This window comes from Haliotis cracherodii, unplaced genomic scaffold (genome assembly GCF_022045235.1).
Source record: "Haliotis cracherodii isolate W230 unplaced genomic scaffold, xgHalCrac1.p SCAF_17, whole genome shotgun sequence".
Classification (NCBI taxonomy): Eukaryota; Metazoa; Mollusca; class Gastropoda; order Lepetellida; family Haliotidae; genus Haliotis; species Haliotis cracherodii.
In genome coordinates, this window is record NW_027266272.1 from 2,407,499 (window position 1) to 2,427,852 (window position 20,354).

At 38.7% G+C, this 20,354-nt stretch overlaps 1 protein-coding gene across 3 annotated transcripts in view; it reads right to left on the reverse strand.

Moving 5' to 3' along the window:
* LOC139464825 (insulin-like growth factor 2 mRNA-binding protein 2) overlaps positions 1-17,782 on the reverse strand; it is a 76,403-nt gene extending 58,621 nt beyond the window's left edge. For all 3 annotated transcript variants that reach the window (XM_071246346.1, XM_071246347.1, XM_071246345.1), the window contains exon 1: positions 17,699-17,782. The gene's annotated coding sequence lies outside the window, so the exon portion shown is untranslated. The remainder of the gene's footprint in view (positions 1-17,698) is intronic.
* Between the last annotated feature and the right edge of the window lie 2,572 nt (positions 17,783-20,354).

A 20,354-nucleotide genomic window follows, 5' to 3' on the forward strand; every position in this document is an offset into this window, starting at 1 on the left:
GTGTATGGGGTCGTGGTCAGAGCACAAATACAAGACTTTGACCACTCACACACTTGATCATCTTACTACCGGTTGGTAGCACAGCGGTTAAGGCGCTCGATTGTCACACAGACGACCGGGTTCTTGATCCCCAGACACAATAAGTAAATTCCAATTTTGGTTCGCTGACTTCTGGAGAAGGAAGCTAGGGCTCACATGCACCCAAAATATATTTCATTTAACTCGGAGTGTCTACTGAATAAATTTGGTGTTCCCAAAGCGAAATGTCCTATGGTGTCCACTGGCAGCCATATTGGACTTTCGACGACAATCCACGTGGTGAAAACGCTGCGAACGTCCACGTAGTGCTCCCCATGGACGCATTGAACCTAGCTGTATGTCGTTACCTGCAGGGCCGGATCACCCATGGTGAACACCAGGTGTCCAGCTATCCGTGTCAGCTGACATTGTGTGCATCCGTCAGTGTTTGTGACTCAGTTTCGATTAAAATAGCATCGCCATCGGATACAACCCGTGATACCGCCACATGTTACAGCGACAGCACCATCTCCACAACATCATCCAGCGTGCGGTAAACCGATTTGATGAAAACCACGTCTCCCATTTCTCTGCAGTCGGAGACAATTGACCAGAGCCCCACAGCGAGGAGCTGGCAATATCTCGTTTAATCTGACTCTCAACCCACGCTGTGTGCATTAGTTGATGTGGGCGGAGGGTATTGAAGAGGAGGGGGAGGGGTAGAAATAGGTTTCTTATAGATAGGGAGGGGTCCTTTGGGTTTCTTAAAGATACAGACAGACAACATACGTCTATACAACTTCAGTGAGTGCTGTTCTTCTCACGTCGTTTAAGGTACTACCTTATCGCATCACTTCATTTTACCCATATATATTTCTCCCTTCAACGCTGTGGCCCAAAAGACCGCCTCCGTGGTCTAGTGGTAGAGCGTCCGCCCGGAGAGCGGAAGGTCCGGGGTTCGATCCCCGACCGCGTCATACCAAAAGACGTTAAAAGATGGTACTTGTTACCCTGTCTGGCGCTCGACATTAAGGGTCATTTAACTATTTCGGTTATTTTTAACATCTTTAGAACTACAACCAGAATAATTAATGAGTCTGGAAGATCTACGATAATAAAAAAGTGTAATGTTATGGTCACCATCCCTAATAGGGTTGTGTAGTAGTCAGTACGTTTTACACCCCCTCCGTGGTCGAGTGGTAGAGCGTCCGCCCGGAGAGCCAAACCAAAAGACGTTTAAAGATGGTACTTGTTGTTACCCGGTCTAGTGCTAGGCATTAAGGGGCTAAAACAAGGACTGGTCGGCTCGGAGTCAGTATACTGTGTCTGAGTGGGGTATTCATGTTAAACTGCGGCATGGTATCTCAGTGAGCTAGCACTATAAATCGGCATCAGTCCGGACTAGTACAAGCAGCATCACAAACACACACACGTACATGCACGTCGCTATATAAGTGCAATAATCTTAGACGCGACGTTAAACCCAATTTCACCTCACCTCACCTGTGGCGCAAAGGGACAGAATTGGTCTTCAACAACCCATGCTTGCCGCATGAGGTGATTAACGGGATCGGGTGTTCAGGCTCGCTGATTTGATTCATGCATGTCATCGTATCCCAGTTGCATAGATCAATGCTAATTCTGTGTTTTTGTGATTTTTTTTCACTTTGCAAGACACCTTGGTTGTGACGTTTACTCTTTAGGGGTATTATTGTATTTTTACACATATATGGTCAATTAAGCGTCTCTATAAGACCACAACCAATTCATCTCTTTAGAAAATAGATAGTGACGAAAAAGGTAAATATAGGGTCAGGTATATGGATGATTTGGTTTGGTTTAATAATGGTCACTTCCATAAAAATCTCCTGCCACTGATTTATCATAATATCTCCGGATATTTAACATGTCATGCTATTAGTAGCATACAGGGTTATAAATATGTTTACGCGGATGACAATTCGGTTAACCTATTAATGAGACAATATGACCGTGTAGATACTGTTACATTAGAGTGAGTGAGTGAGTTGGGTTTAACGCCGCTTTTAACATTATTCCAGTTATATTGCGGCGTGTCAGCTTAATGTGGGAGGAAAGCCCGAAGTGATGCAGGTCTCAGACGTTTACCACTTCGGTGAAACCCACGAGCACGGGTATGTAGCTGACAAACCTAGAAACATAATTGGGGCGAACCGGGATTCGAACCCACAATCATAGGTTTCTGGCGTGTCCAAGGGACGCAACTCTGCACAGCGAATCGCGGCGCCTTAGACGACTGGGCCACCTTTGCCCCCTGCTACATTAGGTTATGGTCGAGTAAAACAAGGTGAAGGTTATGAAGATGCACTGTAGCACCTCTTTATCTCTCGATATCATGGTATGTGGTCTAGTGGTAGAGCGTCCACCCGGAGAGCGGAAGGTCCGGGGTTCGATCCCCAGTCGCGTCATACCAAAAGACGTTAAAAGATTGTACTTGTTGTTACCCTGCCTGACGCTCGGCATTAAGGGGCTCGGAGTCAGTATACTGTGTATACTGTGTGGGGGTATTCATGTTAAACTGCGGCATGGTATAAATTTGGCATTAGTCTGGACTAGTACAAGCAGACACACACGCACATGCACATGCACACGCACACATACGTGTTTGCACGTCGCTATATAAATGCAAAAATCTTGGACGCAACGTTAAACCCCATTTCACCTCACCTCACCTCGATATCACGAGGACACTGCTGTGATTACGACGCAGTAACGTTAAACACTATGCAAGAGGTCCCTGACATCAACGTCTGGTGTGGGCCGACGTCTCAGCGTGAAATCCCATACAAACGTCATTGTCCTCGGCGCCCCATGGGGGGCAGATCCAGACATCTTCCCGAGGGAGCTAACTGATTTTAAAGTCCAGTTTCCACCTTTGCCGAATAGGCTTGAATTTCTCGGCACGATCATGTGGCTTTACGAGCTATGTCCCTTCTATGTTCCTCCTATTGGCCAATCAGATTCCACCCCTCATATCACTTGCATTTGCTTCAGTCAAAACTGTTTGATCGATAATCAAAATCTATATTATAATAAAACGGGTTGTACTTCGCGAAGTGCATCAAATCATGTGTGCACCTTGATTAAAATCATGAACATATGTGGAAAATACGAGGGCAGGCTAAAAAGTTCTAAGTCTAAGTGTGAAAGACCCGTACCAAGTCGATGGTTTTCATTTATTTCTCCACATAGTCCCCTTCCAGGTTTACACACTTTTGCCAGCGATGCTGCAAGGCCTGGATGCCGGTCAAGAAGAAATTTTCTTCAGACACCCTAAAAAAGTCATTCACAGAGGAAATGACGTCATCATTACTAGGAAAATGGCGACCGGCTAGATCCTTTTTCATTTCGGGAAACAGGTGGAAGTCTGACGGGGCCAAATCGGGTGAATAAGGGGGATGGTCAATGAGTTCGAAGCCACAATCATGGATCGCTGACATGGCAACCACCGATTTGTGAACAGGAGCATTGTTTTGGTGGAACAGGACTCCTTTAGTGAGCATTCCCCGTCGCTTAGCTTTGATAACTTCACGCAACTGTCTCAGTAGGTCAGCATGATATCTTCCATTGATAGTCTGGCCTTTTTCAAGATAGTCAATAAGCAGAATACCCTTGGAATCCAAAAAGACTGACCTTTCCAGCAGAAGGAACCGACGTGGCTTTTTGGGGGGCTGGTGATGCTTCCATTGTTTAGACTGAATTTTGGTTTCTGGTTGAAAGTGATGAATCCAGGCCTCATCCATGGTTACAAATCGGGCCAAAAAATCATCGGGATCTGCTTCAAAACGGCATAAATTGTCACGGGACGTCAGGAATCTGACACGTTTCTGATCCGCTGTCAAGAGCTTTGGCACCCATCTTGCAGAAACTTTTGTCATTCCCAACACGTTGGTGATAATGTGCTCAACCCTCTCATGAGAGATGCCCACAACACTGGCAATATGTCGAGTGGTCAATCGTCGATCAGCCATCACCATGTCATGCACCCGGGTAATGTTTTCCGGAATGGTTGCTGTTGAAGGCCTTCTTGGACGCGGGTCATCGTCAAGGCTCTCTCTGCCACGCTTGAATTCCGCAGCCCACTGCTTTCCAGTGGAAAAGGAAGGGGCATCATCCCTTAAAGTGGAGACCATGTCAGCATGTATCTGTGTTGGAGTTGGCCATTTCAGTTGCAGGTACTTGATGACTGCCCTATAGCGAGTCCTTTTCTGGTTATTTCAATGGGTAGGTTCACAAGATGGTCTGGTACAAAGACCATAATAACACTACAGTTGCAGTTCTTATGTCGATGATTTATTAAATGATTGTACTTGTTGGTGGCAAAGGTTTGTTTCAATCCGATTAAGATATCCCACTTAGGCTTAGAACTTTTCAGCCAGACCTCGTATATGTTGACGTCGATTTGTCGGTACACGTACTTTGCAAATCGTGCAATCGACCGGATGTAGATATCGTTACGCGATTTTGAATGGACTCCTTAGTCCAGCCTAAATATAACTCCATTATTACAGCCTAGTTCGGCAAGGGTAGGAACTGGACTTTTATAGTCAGGTAACGCTATAAGCCCGATATGACAAAGAGCGACAAAGTAGATCTGACAAATCAAATGTAATAAATAAGCTATGACATCTAAACGCCCTGAACTAGTATACGAACACATGTCAATGCCCTCAAGTACTATACTAGTCAATGTCAACGCCCTGAACTAGTATACTAACACATGTCAACGCCCTGAACTAGTATACTAACACATGCCAACGCCCTCAAGTACTATACTAGCCCATGTCAACGCCCTGAACTAGTATACTAACGCACGTCAACGCCCTGAACTAGTATACTAACACATATCAACGCCTTGAACTTGTATACTAACACATGCCAACGCCCTCAAATACTATACTAGCCCATGTCAACGCCCTGAACTAGTATACTAACCCATGTCAACGCCCTGAACTAGTATACTAACACATGCAAAAGCCCTGAGATAGCTGACTAACTGTGGTAAGCATTATATAACATAAAACGATTGGATATGATTTTTGACGTCATGACATTTATGAAGTACTTTAGGCGAAATACATGTTTATTTTGGAATTTCATTTGGAGGATACTCAAAATAACACATCAAAATATCGGCAGACAGGACACAAATACCAAGGGGTGAGTTGAAAGATAAAGACAGTTCTAAACATACATGTAGAACTAATTCATTTTGACATACAGCATGCATAATCATAAACGTCAACGCCAGAGTGAGTGAATGTCATTTTACGCCGCTTTTAGCAATATTCTTGGAATATAACGACCGGGGATAGAAATAGGCTTCACACATTGTGCGCATGTCGGGAATGAAACCCGGATCTTCGGCGTGACGAGCGAACGCTTTAACCACTAGGCTACCCGACCGCTCCCATAAGTCAGTAGAGACGTAGCGCCATGCCAAATGGTTTAGATAAGAGATGCAGTGTGTTGAGGTAATAAAGAGAGATACTATTTTCCCTATATTTAAATGATCTTGAAACTTGTTTGCTTTAAGGAGATTTCAAAGGTAATACCTCATTTCGGACAAACTAGACGCTATGTTGCAGTTATCGTAAAACTGTTTAGTCTGCTGTATGTTGATGATAACGTTCCACTGGCATCATCCTATTTAGATGTCCAAACAACATTAACGCGCTTCGAATACTTTGAAACCTGGAAATAATTATTAATATACAGAAAACAAATGTTCTTGTTTGTGTGTGAAAAGTCAGACCGGAAGAAAGGTGGTCATAAATGGCATCCCATCTGAAAATGTTGACGATTACAAATATTTGGTTGTACTTTTTGATAAACATAAATATTTTTAAAAAAAAGGTTAACAAATCTAGGTCAGCAAGCTACAAAGGCAATGTATTTTCGGCGTAACAACCGAACTTATAATCTCTCAAACCAGTTTGATCTCTTCGATGCTTTTGTGTTTGTTTGTTGTTTAACGCCGCACTCAGCAATATTCCACCTATTTGCTGGCGGTCTGTAAATAATCGAGTCTGGACTAGACAATCCAGTGATTGATTTCATGAGCATTGATCAACGCATTTAGGATAAGATAACATACATCAACCAAGTCAGCGAAGCGAGCCTGACCACTCGATCCCATTAGTCGCCTCTTACGACATTCAAAGTCGCCTTTTACGGCAAGCTTTGGTGCTATTCTGAAGCCTATTTACTGCATATATCAAGTTTATGAGAAAACAACTGACTGTTAAAAAAGGTACACTTTTATTTATGCTACGGGTGTACAAGGCAGATATTTACTTTCTGTTTGTGTTAAAACATGCATGTTAAGATCCTCGTCGAAACGTGTCACATATCCTTTATTCTATTGCATAAATTCAATATTGTACAAATAGTTACACTTGTCCATGGTATTCTTATATCAATTTGTATGTTAAATGATATAGGATTAAGTTGTGTATGGTTAACCCAATATATCACCTCGTCTTCGTTGCACCTCGTATCTAACGGATGTCAGTAAGAGTGAGTGAGTGAGTTGGGTTTAACGCAGCTTTTAACAGTATTCCAGTTATATCACGGCGTGTCAGCTTAATGTGGGAGGAAAGCCCGAAGTGATGCAGGTCTCAGACAGTTACCACTTCGGTGAAACCCACGAGCACGGGTATGGTGCTGACAAACCTAGAAACATAATCGGTATGAACCGGGATTCGAACCCACAATCATAGGTTTCTGGCGTGTCCAGGAGACGCAACTCTGCACAGCGAATCGCGTCGCCTTAGACGACTGGGCCACCCGTACCCCCCATGTCAATAAGAAAATATGGAATGCAGATACTCCTCAACCTACACAATTATCAAATCCAAATTTAAATTGGAAAACTATCTGAAATTTTATCACTTAGTTCTGCAATACAATGACCACTTTCTGTACATCATACTACTGAATGTCTTTGAAACGTGAAGATGGAGTAAAATACCACTATATAACGGTAAATGTAAGTAATAAAACCGGGATGCTTTTCAGTGTATTTTTAGACGTGAATACTGAATATCAAAGAAGAAAAAACCCTGTATATTCCAGATGAAAACATGTAAAGTTTTATTTTGTATTATACAAGACGTATTGTTTATGATTTTGTCGATATGTATTGCATACGAGATTAAGAGTGAGTGAGTGAGAGAGTATGGTTTTACGTCGCTTTTAGCAATATTCCAGCAATATCACGGCGGGGGACACCAGAAATGGGCTTCACACATTGTACCCATGTCGGGAATCTAACCTGTGTCTTCGGCGTGACGAGCGAACGCTTTAACCACTAGGCTACCCGACCGCCCCACGAGATTAAGAGGATGAACGCTATTTTGTAAGAGAGGAATTGTTAATGTCAAAATGCATCGTATACGAGTGATGTTATCAATATCAAGATGCGATATATAAGAGGAATCGTTTATTTCGAAATGCGTTATTTAAGAGAGGTATTGTGAAAGTCAAAACGTATTATTTATGCTATGTATTGTCTACCTGAAAATATCATCTCTGATTACAGTGATCCATTCATATAATGTTCACCGCTATCGTAACACCCAATGGAATATGTCTCGTGAGATGGTCGAGACTGGTAAATGTATGGCTGACGTTTACTATTAAATAAAGAAAGCATTGTCAGATGTATTATTTAAGAAAAATATGGTTTATGTCAAATTGTGCGATCTCTGAAAGTTTGTTTGAGCACATTTAAGGGTGTGAGTGCATGAGTGAGTATGGTTTTACGCCGCTTTTATCAATATTCCAGCAATTTCACGGCGGGGGACACCGAAAATGGGCTTCACACATTGTACCCATGTCGGGAATCGAATCCGGGTCTTCGGCGTGACGAGTGAACGCTTTAACCACTAGGCTACCCGACCGCCCCTTTAAGTTTGAGAAGGTGCCAAACTAATTATTTGCTTAAAAGACATAATACCATATTCATAAATGGATGTGTAGGTGTGTTTTTTAAAAATCGTTTTGTTCTCAGAACAGTTTTGTTTCATCTGTTTTCAATGACCTCCTATTCTGACAAAATGAGTGAGTGAGTATGGTTTTACGCCGCTTTTTGCAATATTCCAGCAATTTCACGACGGGGGACACCAGAAATGGGCTTCACGCCCATGTCGGGAATCGAACCAGGGTCTTCGGCGTAACGAGCGAACACTTCAACCACTGGGCTACCCCACCGCTCCCTGACAAAGGAATAATGACTACTGAGTCACAGTTACCTGATATCAGTGATTCCAGCTGCATTCATGCAAACAGAAACTGGGAACTATTTATTTTCAGACTGGAAGCCAGATACTGATGGTAATGACAACCTGGATATAGTGTTACTGTTTGTCAATATCTTTCACATTATTAAATCCACTCGAAGTTATACATTACCAGAGTACTGTACAAATGAGAAATACAGCACACACAAGTCCAATAATGACAAACCAATTCTATACAGTATTCTACTTCCTCAGAATAAACAGCCTCCGTGGTTTAGTGGCAGAGCTTCCGGTGAGCAGAGGGTCCAGGGTTCGATCCCCGGACGCGTCATACCACAAGATGCTAAAAGATGGTACTTATTGTTACCCTGTCTGCATTAAGGGGCTAAAAGGGGCTAAAGTCAAGTGTTCGGCTTGGACTCAGTATACTGTGTCCGAATGAGGTATTAGTGTTAAACTGTAGCATGGGATCTTAATGGGCTAGCACTATAAACTGGCATTAGTCCGGACTAGTACAAGCAGCCACACAAACACGCACGCACGCACGCACGCACGCACGCACGCACGCACGCACACACGCACACACATTACTGGAGTAAAATAATAGAAAACAAGATTTAAATGTATCCCATACTCAAATATTGAAGGATAATAATATTAATATGGAGTTTTAATATCTATATAAAGGTGCAACTGTAAGGCAACAGTTAAAATATGGTTGTGTTCAAGCTTCAAAACGCTTTAGTGAGGGTGTGAGTGAATATATTTTTACGCCGCTTTTAGCAATATTCCAGTAGTATCACGACGGGGGACACCAGAAATGTGCTTCACACATTGTACCCAGGTCGGGAATCGAACCCGTGGCTGCGGCGTGACGAGCGAACGCTTTAACCACGAGGCTACCCGACCGCCCCTCTAAAGACTTTAAGGTATATATGGAGAGAACATTTCCAAACGTGAATCATCAGTGACAAAAATTATGACTTGCCTTTGCATGTGTTTGTGACGGGTGCTACCAGTGGAGCAGGATACGCTCACCTTTACGCAAACATCTGGTACCATCACCATGTGATATTAGTTCATAAACACATGCTCATGAAGTAGTCGTTATCCTACAATGGATTTTTTATTTTAGTTGAGATTTCATTTGATAATAGAAAGGGTTTGTCACTTTTATTAAAATCCAATATATGTAAACGCCAAACCTGTCTTAAAAACTATTTAAAAAATCAGAATGAAGGTCAGGTTTCCAGTATGCACTTAAAACAAGTGCTGCATGTCTTATTTAATGTACATGACTCTGCACCCCCAGCAGTGAATGTGTACCCGGCAGGATCGGATGGTGAAATGACTGTCAACCTGCAAGAGCCTCACATGCAGGTTGGGTTGTATACTCCCTAGGGAGCTGAGAAAGACTAATCACAATGCACACTGATACATTGACCGGGGATGAGCATGCGTCATCAGATGGCACATAGCACATTACAAATGTCAATTTATTACTACAACCACTACTACTACTACTGCTACTACTTCTGCTGCTACTACTACTAGGAAATGGTATACTCCGTCCCCAGCCATAAGAAATATTTGCTGGTGTGTGGAAAATACTGCCAGACTACTATCGATAATTTTATTAAATTGGACAAGAGGAGCTTTTAAATTTCGGTGATAAGGGACGGAGTTAAGCGCCCTCGAGGGTGGCTGAAAACTTCTGAGCGTGACTGTGCCGGACAGTGTTGAGGGTGGCTGAAAACTTCTGAGCGTGACTTTGCCGGACAGTGTTGAGGGTGGCTGAAAACCTCTGAGCGTGACTGTGCCGGACAGTGTTGAGGATGGCTGAAAACTTCTGAGCGTGACTGTGCCGGACAGTGTTGAGGGTGGCTGAAAACTTCTGAGCGTGACTGTGCCGGACAGTGTTGAGGGTGGCTGAAAACCTCTGAGCGTGACTGTGCCGGACAGTGTTGAGGGACTGGGTTGCTAATTATATTTCAACCCGATCCCGTTAGTCGACCCTTACGACAAGCAAAGTCGCCTTTTACGGCAAGCATGGGTTGCTGCAGACCTATTCTACCCCGGGTCTATGGTACATAGGATCACATCCAGGGTACATCACAACATTTCCTCCGAGGGATCGGTTGACAACGAATTTATTTCACCGAAATTAATTCATATAGACCCGGAACATACGTCCGAAGTTTCACGGACGACACAAACTAACGTACTCCTATCTTTATGGATGGCAGACGACGAAAGCGAACCGTGTTACTTTCCTTTATCCAATGCATTCGGATAAACATCGGTTCATTTCAGATCAACGATAATTTTGCGAGATAAGCAGGTTATCTCAGACGAGTTCCGATAGATTTCTCAGCGGGGTACATCAGCGGGTCAGATAAAGGGTATTGATGCCTATTTTACGAGGGTTGAATCTCACAGAGAGGGAACTGCGTAATAGTTAAATATTTTTTGACGTGGCATTACATGATGCCATAGCGCTATATCCACAAATAGTTGTGCCACTTGAACTTGGGGAAAGTGCAGTGATCAAGTACCTGCAGAAAAGGGCTTGACACCTGAAGCCTTCCATAAAGATAGGAGTACAATAAGAAAGTATGTCCTCTCCAATGTCACCGTAAAGAAGTGGGTAGCAGAGTGTAACAATGGCAGGGAGAGCCTTGAAGACGACCCCACTCCTAGAGGGCCTGTCACGTCAGCAACACGAGAAATGATCCAGATGATCCACGATGTGGTGATGACCGACCGGCGAATGACTGAGCGCCGTGCTGCTAGTTCAGTTGACATGAAGCAGAAGAGAGCACATTCACTCATCACAGAAATAAAGAAAGTATACGCTTCTGACATCTGCTCAAAACCGTACCAGGCAAAACATGCCTCGTGACAATCTAGTTCTGTTTGAAGCTCATCGAGAAAGGTTCTTGCAATGATTTCTGACTATGGCTGAAACTTGGGTTCACCACTAAGTCTCCCATCCTGAGTCCAAACATCAGTTAACCCAGTGGAAGCATTTGACTTCACCACTGCCAAAAACGGCAAAGACTGTCCCATCAGCTGTAAAGGTTATGGCTTCCGCGTATTAGGGTACCGAGGGTATCATCATGGTGGACTATCTTCTAAAAGGCCAGACAATAATCTGAGCAAATCAATCACCCCTCGTATTATGATTAAGGGTGGTGGGTAGCCTTGCGGTTTTAGGTATTCTCTTGTCACGTCAAAGATTCCCCTTGTGAGGCCATTGATAGTTCCCCCTTCGTGATATGAATGAAATATGGCTAAAGGCGGCGTAGAACAATACTCACTCACTTAGTATGATACAATATAAAAGGATGGAGATTCAATATACTGGATAGACGAGTATGCAATGATCTTATCCCAAAAAAAAACATGTGAGCATGTTAAACCATAATCTCAGATAATTTGATCTACAATCAGTATGGGAATCATGGGTCATTTAACACCCTGCATTGCGTGTGTGGCAGCTTGTACTACTCCGGCCAGCTTTATGGTGCTAGCCGACTGAGATACCATGCCGTACATTAACAGGGATACCCCACTCAGACACAGTATACTGACTGAGCTGACCTGTCCTTGTTTTATGCCCGTATTGCCGGCGCCAGGTAGGGTAACAACAAGTACCATCGTTAAAGGTATTTTGGCATGACGCGGCGAACCACCGACCTTCCGCTCTCCAGGTTCAACACTCTATCCATTAGACCACGGAGGCGGTCTTCGGGCAGACGCTCTATCCATTAGACCACGGAGGCGGTCTCCGGGCAGACGCTCTATCCATTAGACCACGGAGGCGGTCTCCGGGCAAACGCTTTGTCCGCCAGACCAGGGAGGCGGTCTAAGTAACATGTAACCAGGGTGTGTGAGCAGAACTTCCCGGCCGAGCCTGTAACATTCGTTACCCTTTCAATTGGAAACGATATGTCCTTGGACGGAGATCTGAATTACGAATTGTGACATCACGCTTGGAAACGCTAGTCCCTGAACGATGTTTCGTTAAGTGTTAAATGAATCATTCTTTGCCGGAATAAAACGCTTTACAAACTTTAGTCTTCAGATGAAATATTTCTTAACCGGCATATGCAAAATGAAACTGTCCATAGACATATAATTGCAGCGAGTTCTAATTACATATCAGTAATATGAAATTTGCAATCTCTGACTGAAAATTGTAATCAAAGAATATTTTCAGAGAGGGTCGAGTTATTTCCGAGACGAAGCATTGAAACTGGCCTGGCATTATGACATTTAAATTGTTGCTAGTGACCAACGGAAGGAGGTTAATTGTGGTTGGGGGTCGGTTACATCTGCTTAAAAGAATATACGCGATACCTTCAGTATCAGTTTCATATTAAGCGTTCGGTATATCATAAACAAATCAATATTTATAACAGTATTTATGAGCTCTATTCTTCTGAAGTGTACTTTAATGATACAAGATGAAAATCAACCCTTTGTGATAATTATTCCCAGTGGTTGTAGAAGAATATTGTAGTTAACCATTGCACCGTCATGTTTACAGTGAATAAGGCTACCAATGTAACAAAACACACCCTTGTCGTTTGGTCAGTCGTCTTCAGTGCAGATTACACACCAACAGATGGAAGGAAGCAGGTGCACAGTTGGGCCACACAACAAGGCTGACCCAGTAATACACGTGTGTACATGTACACGTGTGTGCAGACTCCGTGACCTGGGTACACTGGTGGAGTAGACTACGTTTATATATTGTTTATATGACATGAATATAATGTTTATATAACTTGAATATATTGTTCATATGACTTGAATATAATGTTTACATAACTTGAATATATTGTTTATATGACATGAATAAAATGTTTATATAATTTGAATATATTGTACATAAAACGTGAATATATCATTTATATGACATGAATATAATTTTTATAATGTTTATATAATTTGAATAATTTGAATATATTGTGTATTAAACTTGAATATATTATATATGTAGCTTGATTTCATGCTGTAAATAACTTGAATATAATGTACATATAACTTGAATATATTGTTTATATGACATGAATATAATGTTTATATAATTTGTATATATTGTACATATAACGTGAATATATCGTTTATATGACATGAATATAATGTTTATATAATTTGAATATATTGTACATATAACGTAAATATATCGTTTATATGACATGAATATAATATTTATATATCTTGAATATAATGTACATATAACGTGAATATATCGTTTACATGACATGAATATAATGTTTATAATGTTTATATAATTTGAATATATTGTGTATTAAATTTGAACATATTGTATATATAGCTTGATTTCATTGTGTAAATAACTTGAATATAATGTACAAATAACTTGAATATGTCGTTTATATGACTTGAATATAATATGTTAATAATTTGAATATATTGTATATATAGCTTGATTTCATTGTGTAAACAACTTGAATATAATGTACATATAACTTAAATATATCGTTTACATGACTTGAATATTATGTGTTAATAATTTGAATATATTGTTTATATAGCTTGATTTCATTGTGTAAACAACTTGAATATAATGTACAAATAACTTGAATATGTCGTTTAAATGACTTGAATATTATGTGTTAATAATTTGAATATATTATGTATTAAACTTGAATACATTGTATATATAGCTTGATTTCATTGTGTAAATAACTTGAATATAATGTACACATAACTTGAATATATCGTTTACATGACTTGAATATAATGTGTTAATAATTTGAATATATTGTGTATTAAACTTGAATATATTGTATATATAGCTTGATTTCATTGTGCAAACAACTTGAATATAATGTACAAATAACTTGAATATGTCGTTTAAATGACATGAATATTATGTGTTAATAATTTGAATATATTATGTATTAAACTTGAATACATTGTATATATAGCTGGATTTCATTGTGTAAACAACTTGAATATAATGTACAAATAACTTGAATATGTCGTTTAAATGACATGAATATTATGTGTTAATAATTTGAATATATTGTGTATTAAACCTGAATACATTGTATATATAGCTTGATTTCATTGTGTAAACAACTTGACTATAATGTACATATAACTTGAATAGATTGTTTATATGACTTGAATATAATGTGTTAATAATTTGAATATATTGTGTATTAAATTTGAATATATTGTATATATAGCTTGATTTCATTGTGTAAATAACTTGAATATAATGTACACATAACTTGAATATATCGTTTATATGACTTGAATATAATGTGTATATATTTTGAATTTATTGTGTATTAAACTTGAATACATTGTATATATAGCTGGATTTCATTGTGTAAATAACTTGAATATAATGTACACATAACTTGAATATATCGTTTACATGACTTGAATATAATGTGTTAATAATTTGAATATATTGTGTATTAAACTTGAATATATTGTATATATAGCTTGATTTCATTGTGCAAACAACTTGAATATAATGTACAAATAACTTGAATATGTCGTTTAAATGACATGAATATTATGTGTTAATAATTTGAATATATTATATATTAAACTTGAATACATTGTATATATAGCTTGATTTCATTGTGCAAACAACTTGAATATAATGTACATATAACTTGAATAGATTGTTTAAATGACATGAATATTATGTGTTAATAATTTGAATTTATTGTGTATCAAACTTGAATACATTTTATATATAGCTTGATTTCATTGTGTAAACAACTTGAATATAATGTTTACATAACTTGAATATATTGTTTATATGACTTGAATATAATATGTTAATAATTTGAATATATTTTGTATTAAATTTGAATATATTGTATATATAACTTGATTTCATTGTGTAAACAACTTGAATATAATGTACATATAACTTGAATATATTGTTTATGTGACTTGAATATAATGTGTTAATAATTTGAATATATTGTGTATTAAATTAGAATACATTGTATATATAGCTTGATTTCATTGTGTAAACAACTTGAATATAATGTACATATAACTTGAATATATTGTTTATATGACTTCGATATAATGTGTATATAATTCGAAAATATTGTGTATTGTGTATATAACTAGAGCGTATTGTGTATATAACAAGAATATGTGGTATATAACTTGAGCATAATGTGTATATAACTAGAGTTTATTGTGTTTATAACTAGAGTATATTGTGTTTATAACTAGAGTTTATTGTGTATATAACTAGAGTATATTGTGTTTATAACTAGAGTTTATTGTGTATATAACTAGAGTATTCTGTGTATATGAAAAGAGCATATAGAAAACATAAATAAAGCATATTGTATATAAACTGTAGCATACTGTGTATATAACAAGAGCATAATCTGTATATAACTAGAGTATATTGTGTTTATAACTAGAGTGTATTGTGTATTAAACTAGAGTTTATTGTGTATATAACTGGAACATAGTGTGTATATAACTAGAGTTTATTCTGTATATAACTAGAGTATACTGTGTTTAAAACTAGAGTTTATTGTATATAACTAGAGTATATTGTGTTTATAACGAGAGCATATTGTGTTTATAACTAAAGTGTTCTGTGTATATATAAAGAGCATATTGTGAACATAAATAAAGCATATTGTATATATAACTGGAGCATATTGTGAAAATACCTAGGGCATATTGTGTATATAACTAGAGTGTATTGTTTATATTACTGGTGCTAGTGTGCATATAACTAGAGTATATTGTTATATAACTAGAGTATACTGTGTTTAGAACTAGAGTGTATTGTGTATATAACTAGAGTATACTGTGTTTATAACTATGGTATATTGTGTTTATAACTAGGGTATATTGTGCATATAACTAGAGTATATTCGTTTATACCTAGAGTTTATTGTGTTTATAACTGGAGAATAGTGTGTATATAAGTAGAGTTTATTGTGTATATAACTGGAGCATATTGTGTAAATAACTAGAGTATATTGTGTATATAACTGGAGCCTATTTTGTATATAACTGGAGCATATTGTGTATATAACTAGAGTGTAATGTCTATATAAGTAGAGTACATTGTGTTTATAACTAGAGCATATTGTGTATATAACTGGATCTTAGTGTGTATATAACTAGAATTTATTGTGTATATAACTAGAGCATATTGTGTTTATAACTAGAACATATTGTGTTTATAACTGGAGCATAGTGTGTTTATAACTGGAATGTATTGTGTATATTACTAGTATATACTGTTTATATAACTAGAGTCTATGGAGTATATCACTAGAGTGTATGGAGTATATCACTAGAGTCTATGGAGTATATCACTAGAGTGTATGGAGTATCTAGCTAGAGTGCACCTGGCTACTTCTATGTACATGGATAGAACACACAGTGACTCTCCTATGATCATTGAGACGTTCAGAGTTCGAGCTCCTGTCCACGACGTCTGGTTGTAATCTGCTGCATAAAGTCTCCATATCAGACAGGCAGATTTTAATCTGGCATTTATGACTACAAGAATTCCTTTGAGATTTATCGTTCTAAAATGGGGAAAATTCACTCTCAGATTACAATTCATATTGATCTTTCATCAAGGGACCTGCCCAACTTAAGTGCTTGGTATACGTATCTGGTAAAACAATAAACTGATGATGAAATGAAACTTATTCGAGTGGACAGTTAACAGGGAACAACAAACATTGGACGGTTGACCATCACCGGACCATCCTTTCAAATATGATAACATTTGGAGAGACCCGTGAAGATCCGTGTTAGAATAGGTCTTCAGCAACCGATGCTTGTCGTAAGACGGGACAGGTGTGGACATGTGATAACTAGACACACGGCGGATCCAGCATTTAATTTATAAAAATGATGGGTCCAATATATCCTCACTCAGATAATTTTACTGCCTACAACATACTACATTTGGGGAGGGGGTGGGGGGGGGGGGGGGGTGGGGGGTGGGGGGGACACGAACATGAATGAATTTAAATTCTGAATTAATGGCCGTATACTATCCACAATACACATTTAAGCTGAGCCAATGTCAACTCAACGCTCACTGCACGGACTATTATGCTAGTTCATCGCCTTTAAGCTCTACTTGCATAACGACACTGTCTTCAACCATACAGTGCATATGGGGCTCTGTATTATCGGAGTGTGCATGTTGATCGACTACCGTATATAAGTTGTTTATACCATCTCCGCGTTATAACGGGTATCTGGCGGGTGACGGTGATATTACGTAACAATACACCCACGTGAATCTCGTCGCGGTATGGCTTGAGAGAGCTCCGGTTCTGACAGCTTTGCTTTGAGGCCGCTATCTGAACGACAAATGGTCAATTATCACTTACCTTGGTGTTGAGCTAGGCCGTACCCCAGGTAAAAGTACGTCCCCCGTCCACGGCTTCTTGGAATCAATGCAAACAAGAATCCCTCACCATCTATTTCAGATCAATTTACGATAGCCAATCAGCTTGCAGGTAAGTAGTGTTTTCCCATGAAACCCCTCTCTGATTGGTCGCTTCAGAAGCCAATGTTTCATTAATGGCTCGTGGAATCGATCAATGAACAAGAAGAGTTATAGACAGATGATTGAGCAAAGTCTTGGACAAGGTGTGCGATGCATTGGATGTGGCACGGCGTTATAAGGATAGATTCAGTCATGACGTCATAGACTATACGCGTGGACATGACATGACATGAATGGGGGGGGGGGGGGGGGGGGGGGGGGGCAATATTAGCTGGTCGACGCGACATCGTTCTTGGAGGAGTTTTTTCTCTCTCCATTTTCAAAAACATTGTTTACGATGTTTGGTAATAACTGGGCAGGTCAAGGTATACGTAGGAGGCTCGTCCGTATTATGTAGTATTTGCTCGTATTGTGTTTTAAGTTCATAACAACAATATTTGTAGGTTTCCATTATCGAACAAACACGGTCTCCAAAACAAACAGACGGGATGTCGCCAAGTAGACGAACACGTGTTTAATGTGTTATATACTCTCAGTGATGTGAAAGTCAGTCAACATTTACCTGGCATACTGATTAATATATACATAAGCATGCTACGGTCATCAATCATGACTCTGCAGTATAAGTGTATATATATACGTCATACGCCGAGTTATAACACTTAACATCCTATAGCATGAGTGAAAACACTTTATATCCCATAGAATGAGTGAAAACACTTTATATCCCATGGAATTAGTGAAACACTTTATATCAAATAGAATGAGAGAAAACATTTTATATCCCATAGAATGATAACAAACACTTTATATCCCATAAAATGATAACAAACACTTTATATCCCATATAATGATAGAAAACACTTTACATCCCACAGAATGAGTGAAAACACTTTATATCCCATAGAATGAGTGAAAACACTTTATATCCCATAGAATGAGTGAAAACACTTCATATCCCATAGAATGAGTGAAAACACTTTATATCCCATAGAATGAGTGAAAACACTTTATATCCCATAGAATGAGTGAAAACACTTTATATCCCATAGAATGAGTGAAAACACTTCATATCCAACAGAATTAGTGAAACACTTTATATCAAATAAAATGAGAGAAAACATTTATATCCCATAGAATGATAACACAAACTTTATATCCCATAGAATGATAACAAACATTTATATCCCATAGAATGATAGAAAACACGTTATATCCCATAGAATGATAACAAACACTTTATATCCCATAGAATGAGTAAAAACACTTGATATCCCATAGAATGAGTGAAAACACTTTATATCCTATAGAATGAGTGAAAACACTTTATATCCCATAGAATGATAAAAAACCCACTTTATATCCCATAGAATAACACTTTATATCCATAGGGTGAGTGATAAAACTTTCTATTCCATAGCATTAACTATGACACTTAAGATATCACAACTTGAGCAATAACTCTTTGCTTGCCACAATATGATCAATACCACTTAATATCCCTCGACATGAGCGGATACCGTTATATGCCACCACTGTGCAATAACACTTTGTTTGCCACAATATGATTTATCAAACTTAATTTCCCTCGACATGAGTGGATACCGTTAATATGCCACAATGTGAGCAATAACACTTTGTTTGACACGATATGATCAATAACACTTAATATTCCACAGCATGTTTAATAACACTTAGTATCTCAAAATCGGATAAATATTACATTAACCTCGTGGGGATTCCGGTTTAGAATAAGACCCAACAACCTATGCTTGTTGTAAGAGGCGACCAAATAGATCAGGTGGTCAGACACGGTGATTTGGTCGATTGCGTGATATCGTAGCCCAACAGCGTAGAGCGTTGCTCACAATATCGACCACTGTATTGTCTGGTCAAGATTCGATTATTTACAGGCCGACATAATATACTTTGAATATTGCCGAGTGCGGCGTTAAACAACAACATCAAACAAAAAACCAATAATACTTTATTTGCCATACATAATTTATAACCATTTGTTGTCTTCTCTTCATCGTTAGGAATCATGCTTATTAGAATATATATTCGTTATATTGTGAAAGAGGTCAATGTACTTTTTGTGTGACCTTGACCCATAAGGGTGCAAGGTCAGAGAGACATGGGTCATATTTTGTAATCGGTTTGTTAAATCAAACAAGCAAGATATAAAACACCGAATTGAATTGTTCAGCTATAAATCGAATCTCATAAAACTTTCGAGATCGAATTAAAAACATTACTATAGTTTACATTGCTACATTAAGAAATATACGGTTATGCCCCTTACACGTGCCAGGCGTAGGAATGGCCTTAAACAAAGGGCCGTTGGTTCGAATCCAAGATTCAACCCGATAAAGACCTTTTCAGTACCGAAATGGTACTATCTACAACACTTTGTGATATGTGTTTCTATGAGGGATGATAGACATGCCCCGATTGGTGACGGAAAGATGGACATGGAAAGCCAAATTACATTAAAACGCACATATCCAAAAGTTCAAAGCAAGAAATAAGTTGCC